General features: G+C 39.3%; 1 long non-coding RNA gene across 1 annotated transcript; it reads right to left on the bottom strand.

Annotated features, from left to right (window-relative positions):
• Positions 1 to 608: 608 nt before the first annotated feature.
• Positions 609 to 5294, bottom strand: LOC144825278 (uncharacterized). The gene is made up of 3 exons (XR_013609374.1): positions 4979 to 5294; positions 1134 to 1195; positions 609 to 993 (listed from the first exon to the last, which is right to left on the bottom strand). It is a non-coding gene; the product is annotated as an uncharacterized LOC144825278 (long non-coding RNA).
• Positions 5295 to 6490: the final 1196 nt, after the last annotated feature.

The raw sequence follows: 6490 nt of genomic DNA, 5'->3' as shown, positions 1-6490 counted from the left end.
ATAAAAAACAAGGGAAATCCTAAAAGGAGGACGAATTGCCATCACTCCCCGAGGTGACATGCTTCATCATCTGGGATATCCTCCTGGTTACTCACTAGGGTAACCAAGGGCTGCGACCTTCTATCTAATAGAAGGGAGCTCAAGGATGTTTTTTAGTTCACAATCTACTATAGGGAGCTATGGAGCACCTCTCCAGGATGAAGAGCTAAAGTAGCTGATTGATAGGCGCAGTGCAAAACTAAATATCAAAAAGTGATATGTGCAGATTAAAATTGAACATCAAAAGAAAAATATGTTTATTGAGCATCCTTTGATATACAAACTAAAAACAGTGTGTTATATCTTACTTATTTGTATAACATGTATTCCAGCCCTGCTGTCTTTAGCTGCTCAGCCGGAGTGTGAGTTGGTCATAGAATTTTGGTGTGCCTGTGATGTGTGGAATGCCTGGGTGTCTGAATGGGATGAGTGGTGGGAGTTAGAGATGGGCTTAGCAGCTAGGCAGGCTGCTCCTGGTGGGGCTGGTACCACACTAGGCTGGCTGGAGTCAAGACTGATGAAACCTGAACTGAAGACTTATTAAAGAAGACTTAAATATACATCCTGGCTCCTGGCGGCTGGTACCACACTAGGCTGGCTGGAGTCAAGACTGATGAAACCTGAACTGAAGACTTATTAAAGAAGACTTAAATATACATCCTCGCTCCTGGTGTCTATCCTCATAGGACACAACACAGTGCAAAAGCAGTTTTAACAAAATAACTGCTGGAATTATTGGGTCTACATGTTTCCGCCAGCGGACGTTAGATAGGCCTTCTTCAGGACCACTGTATGTACAAGTGCTACTGCATATATGAACTTAAGTGTAGTATCAACAGAACAAAAACAAAAATGTAAAAATGCAAATACAATCTAGGTTGGAATAAATACAACCAGGTAACCTGAATTTACAGGCGTAGAGATCCTCCAAAAGCCACTGGATGCTGTTGGCACCTGTAAAGAGAATATCTATGAGAAACAATCCTACTATTGACATATAAAACTGCTTAATTGGAACGTGCTATGCATACTGTCATCGTTCCATTTGCGTCTAGCTGATTCCTGGATAAATGTTTTGAATTATAGTTGCTCACCCGTGATTTCGAGGACCGGACCTCACTTCACCTGGCAACAGCTCAGGAAAAAGGGGCCCGCTCTGTGGAACAAGAGGGAGAAAAGACGAACAATCAAAGGCAGACAACAAGCCTTTATCTTTATGTTTCTCACCAACCCTCTTTTAACCACGCACCTGGGTAAGGGCAATGAGTGGCCGAGATTATAAATGGATAAAAGCATAGTTTTAAATGTATACAGTTGGTAGTTCAGAAATGCGACAGAGAAGCGACAAAAAGGGGGCACTGTTGTCAGCGTTATAGTTGCGTATTAGTAAACATGACCGCATTAGTAAGATTTGCTGTCAACAGGCAACATCTTCTGCGATCACGATCTACACAACATCCCCTATGATAGTTTAAGAGCAAATTAATGTATTATCTTTCATAAATTAAAGCCCCACTTATTGTCAAAAACGGATGTATTGCACCTAGGGCTAGAGTCTCATGTGTTTCTCGAACGTAGTTTCCAAGAAAACAAAACATTAAGTTATTCAGAATAAACTCAAAACGGGGACATGTCGGTTAGATTTAAATGACAATGTTCCCTCACAGACAAAAGTACGTATGGCTCAGGGTACATCGTGATATAATGTACTCTCTATATCGATGAGAGAATCTCAGCAGCTCATATATGCTGCATGTACAATCTATACCCCAAGAATAGATAGATTGTACATACGACAAATATGTGCTGCTGAGATTCTCTCATCGATACAGAGAGTACATTATTTCACAAAAATCCAAGTTCATATGGTTTTACTCCTTTTGATTTCATTGGGTTACATGGACAGGTGATGTCACTTTTTCTACCCCAATGATTGATTTGTGTGCAATTATTTCACTACACTGTGCTTGTCCGTCTCCTAACTCACTTATGTGGCAAGCAATCATGCTGATGCCATCAGGCTAAGTTTTCTAGAAACGGTCACAGAAAAAATACATTCCAAAAGCTTCTTTTGTTTATGCTATAAAAAAAAATATGCTTTGAGATGGTAACTTCAACTGTGGTACTGTGAAGGCAATCGGTGTAACAAACCAGGGAGCTGGGATGCTTTGTGTCGTTTTAGGTCTAGTATAACAACAACTTTACCTTTCCCATCAGTTTTGTGTTTTCTAAAGAAAAAGCTAAAATATATACCCATATAAACATAGGGATGTATGACATTACAACGCATGCTTTTACATCGCATGCCTTTACAACGCGGTTTTTACATTGCATACCTTTACAACGCATAGCGCTTTGGGGTGCTGGATAGTGAATAGTTTAATTTACTATTCCAACTCCAGTCCCCGTGGACACTAGGGAAGGTCTTGGACAGTAAATTAAACGTATTCCCTATCCTAGAGCGCCCCCCAGCGCAATGTGTTGTAATGGTTTGCGTTGTAAAAGTTGCGTCGTAAAGGCACTGCGTGGTAAAATTTGCGTTGTAAAGGATGTTTCCCAAACATAGAGGGTTTTCAGTCAGCCCTCTTAATCTTTTCTTCTGTTCAATTGTCATTCATAGTTTGCTTCACCCACCTCAGCATACAACATGGAACAGCAGGTCAGTCTGCTACAGCCATTGGCTCTCCTTACTGTGAGTGACAACATTTTGCTTGGGCACATACTTCAAAAGTAGTTCACTTCAGTGACATGGCTGGTAGGTGAGTCTCTGCTTTTATTTATGCTTTAATTTAATGTATTTTTAATGTATGTTTCTAGTGTGTCATGTTTTGCTTTTGCTAAGCCTACATATACATATTAACTTTATAGGGCAGTATTTGTACTTCTTACTGTTGCACATTTTAATGCCAATTGCATGTGTTTGCTATAAAGATTAAGCATTTTCTAAAAAAACATAGGCTTGCGAAGGCATTGCCTATTCACTTTGTCAATGCATTTCATCTTGAATCTACTACACAGCAAAAGTAGTTCACTTCAGTGACATGGCTGGTAGGTGAGTCTCTGCTTTTATTTATGCTTTAATTTAATGTATTTTTCATTTATGTTTCTAGTGTGTCATATTTTGCTTTTGCTAAACCTAAATATACATATTAACTTTATAGGGCAGTATTTGTACTTCTTACTGTTACACATTTTAATGCCAATTGCATATGTTTGCAAAAAAGATTAAGCATTTTCTAAAAAAAATAGGCTTGAGAAGGAAATGCCTATTCACTTTGCCAATGCATTTTACGCTGAATCTACTACACAGCAAAAACTCTGGCTTCAAAAGACCTATTGTCAATTTACCAATAACCAGGGCACTAGAATTATGCATTTCTGTGGCATTTTCTACATAACGATAGATTAGTCGCATTTGTTACATACTCCATAATCTGCAGCATAATCTGCAGATTTAAACAAAGATATATTTGTTTCTAGCTCAATCAGATTTTAAAAAGTTACAAAAAATGTGGTGATACATGTTCCTGCACAGAGAAAGGCCCTTAGTAAAGGTTTACTGGTCATATTTTAGTCATTTATTACACTATTTGCTTGTTAAAGTGGAAATAAAGAGGTAAAATCTTCGCCCAAAAGGTGTAACCATTCGTAAAAAACCAAAAATTATGTAGCAGCACTATCACAAAAAGTGCTGCATTATACTGCATATTTTCCTTTTCTTTGTGCATAATTTAGTCAACTCTGCTGTATAATTTGGTCCCACCCTGCCGCAAAATTCCAGTGGCCCTTCCAAGAATTTATGCTAGGTTTAAGCAACGCCCATTGTTTGGCTTCATTGTCACTCTCATTTGCTTGCTTTTTTTCAAGGGCTTGCTTTGTCCATCTTATGTTTGTCGTTACCCTGGGGCATAGTGTATATTCTTTTGTCCTTCCACTGATCACTTTTAGGGAATTACTTTTTTTCTATGTGTTTAAGCACTCCATGAGAGTGTCTGTGTTTCCCATCCGTGACCCTCGTATGCTTTTCTCTGCCACCTGCATATGTCGCTGTCTCTTGTACTTGTACTCACGCCCTATTAATCTCAATGCACTGCACACTATCACTCAATGGAAATTGAACCTCTATTAAATGACTGCTGACTGTAAAACATGCATTTTGCTTTCTTTTGTATCACAAGATCGCGTTGGACATATGGTACTTACGTTCTACTAATTTCAATGCACAGTGCACTTTGACTCAATGGCAGTCGATTTTAAACAATTGTATTAATAATGAGATAACTACAATCGATTTTTTATGCAGGTCCAATCTGCTATATTGTTAAGATTTTAATTAATCCTACAATAAACTTATTTTTTCTTCTCGTCATTGTACTTCTCTCTCCCACTCTCCATACTTTTCTCCTCCTTGTTCATCTCTCCTCCCCATGACCCGTGTTGCGCTCACTTATGTTTTCCTTTTGCACCTGTATTGCTCTCTACCCATGTGTGTCTGCCTCTGCCCTCCTTGTTATTCCCTACCCCATGTGCTTCTTTTCCCTTCCTTCCTCTTACCCACTACCCCAGCCCGCTCCCCTGTTGCCCTCTCCCCTAATGTTAAAATGTCTTTTATTTTATCTTTTTTTTAATCTTTTTTTCTAGGGTCAGTCAGCAAATTGCTTCCAGCTCTTCGGCATTATAAATAAAAGCGGCTTTCATTTTCATATTTTTTTATGTTTACATACACACATCTGATCTGTAAATAAAAAATGGCGCCCATGTTGAGCACATATGTTACAATATGGCATGACTGCATCATCATGCTTTTCTTCCCCTTTTGTTCATGCTGTACACCATTGGCATTTTTTCTGATGCTGTATAGAACTCCCAAAAGGACTTCAAAGACTCAACCTATTGGCTTTGCAAATGCTTATTTTTAAAGCATGTGAAGTAACTATACCTCTGTCACTGTCGTTGCGGGTATAAACTGGGCCACTTCTCGGTAATTCCCTGTGGGTGCCACGTGCTCGCGCTCACCGGGTCTTTCATTATCTTTTTCTTCACTTTTATCCCCCAGGCTCGCATTTGTCTTCCAGCTGTCCTGCTCCTTAAGTAAAGTGGATATCTTTACGTTCTGCTTCATCCTCTTTCCTTGAGCTGCTCTGCTGATTCCTGCAAATGAATTTCTGAGCTATCCATTTACATTTCTGAATAGATGTGCAGAATAAGAAGTAATGACGTACTACTGGATGTACTGTATGGTCTGATGAGTTTGTGTCAGCGGGTGCTTCCTAAAGCAGCCTGGCAAGTGTCGCGAGGTACAAGGTAAACCAATGCACTCGTGTGTTTATTTATTCCGTTTTGAATGTGTATAATATATGGGATTCATACAATCCCTGTATTAAAACACCTGTCTCGAATATCTTTATAATAGGCGACTTGTGACGCACAAAGTCACCAATTAGTTATAAAGAAATGAGGTAGCCACTCGGCTATAAAAGCGGAAGTCACAATGCCTGCTGCTGGAGCCAGCAGCCAAGGGGAAAGGCAGGTCAGCTCACAAATTAAAGAGCAAAACATTAAACGTTGCTTTTCTTTCTTCTGCTCTCTTTTTCTAGCAAAGGATATATTTACATCAATGTGTTATTTTTTGCCCTCCTAGATAATTATAGAAAAGTTAGAATATTTCTGCATGTTTCTACACATTCTGAGCTACTGCGCTTTTTTCTTTTTGAAACTGACTTGATTTAATCCAATTCTAAAATCTTTTTGCAACAAATTTCTGGCAGCTTTTTTGGAAGTATTTAATTTTACACTAGAGGTTCTATTTGTATTCTTCAAGTTTACAAACATGCTCTCTTTTTCATATGAACCCAAGGAATTATGTAGGGGCATATTATCAAGGCAAGGCGATAAACTTATCGCCGCTTTAGCGTCTGTTTCCGGACATAAAGCGGCGATTACTTTATCCCTTAATCAACAAGGACACGCTAGCGCGTGTTTTGCTGACTTAGCCCCCGTTTCCAACACGCCTAACTTTGCATCGCTAATGAGATGCAAAGTAGGCGTGGCTGTAAAACCAATCAGGGAAAATATCGCAAAGGCAGCTTCACGATATTATCAAGGAAGGGTAGCGATATTTGAAATCGCGTTAAGTATGCCTTAACGCAGGAATTTAACGTCTGTTAAATTCCTGACTAAGGCATACCTAACATGGGGGGGTGGATTGTGTGGCTAAGACCACAGGCCCTATCCTCAAGGATATCGCTGTTTTTCCTGGAACATTGCTGGAAAACCAGCGATGTTCCATGGAAAACATCGCTATTGCTAGGATAATTATCGCCATTTCGCTAAGCATTATTAATACAGAGCTAGCATGGCGATAATTGTCTGAAATAGCCAGCGTTAAACATTTTAATGCTAAGAGCAGCCAGCGATAATTATCGCTAGACGTTGATAATATGCCCCGTAC

This window comes from Lissotriton helveticus, chromosome 3_1 (assembly GCF_964261635.1).
Source record: "Lissotriton helveticus chromosome 3_1, aLisHel1.1, whole genome shotgun sequence".
Taxonomy (NCBI): Eukaryota; Metazoa; Chordata; class Amphibia; order Caudata; family Salamandridae; genus Lissotriton; species Lissotriton helveticus.
Note: the sequence above shows the minus strand (reverse complement) of the source record. Positions and strands in the feature narration are given on the sequence as shown.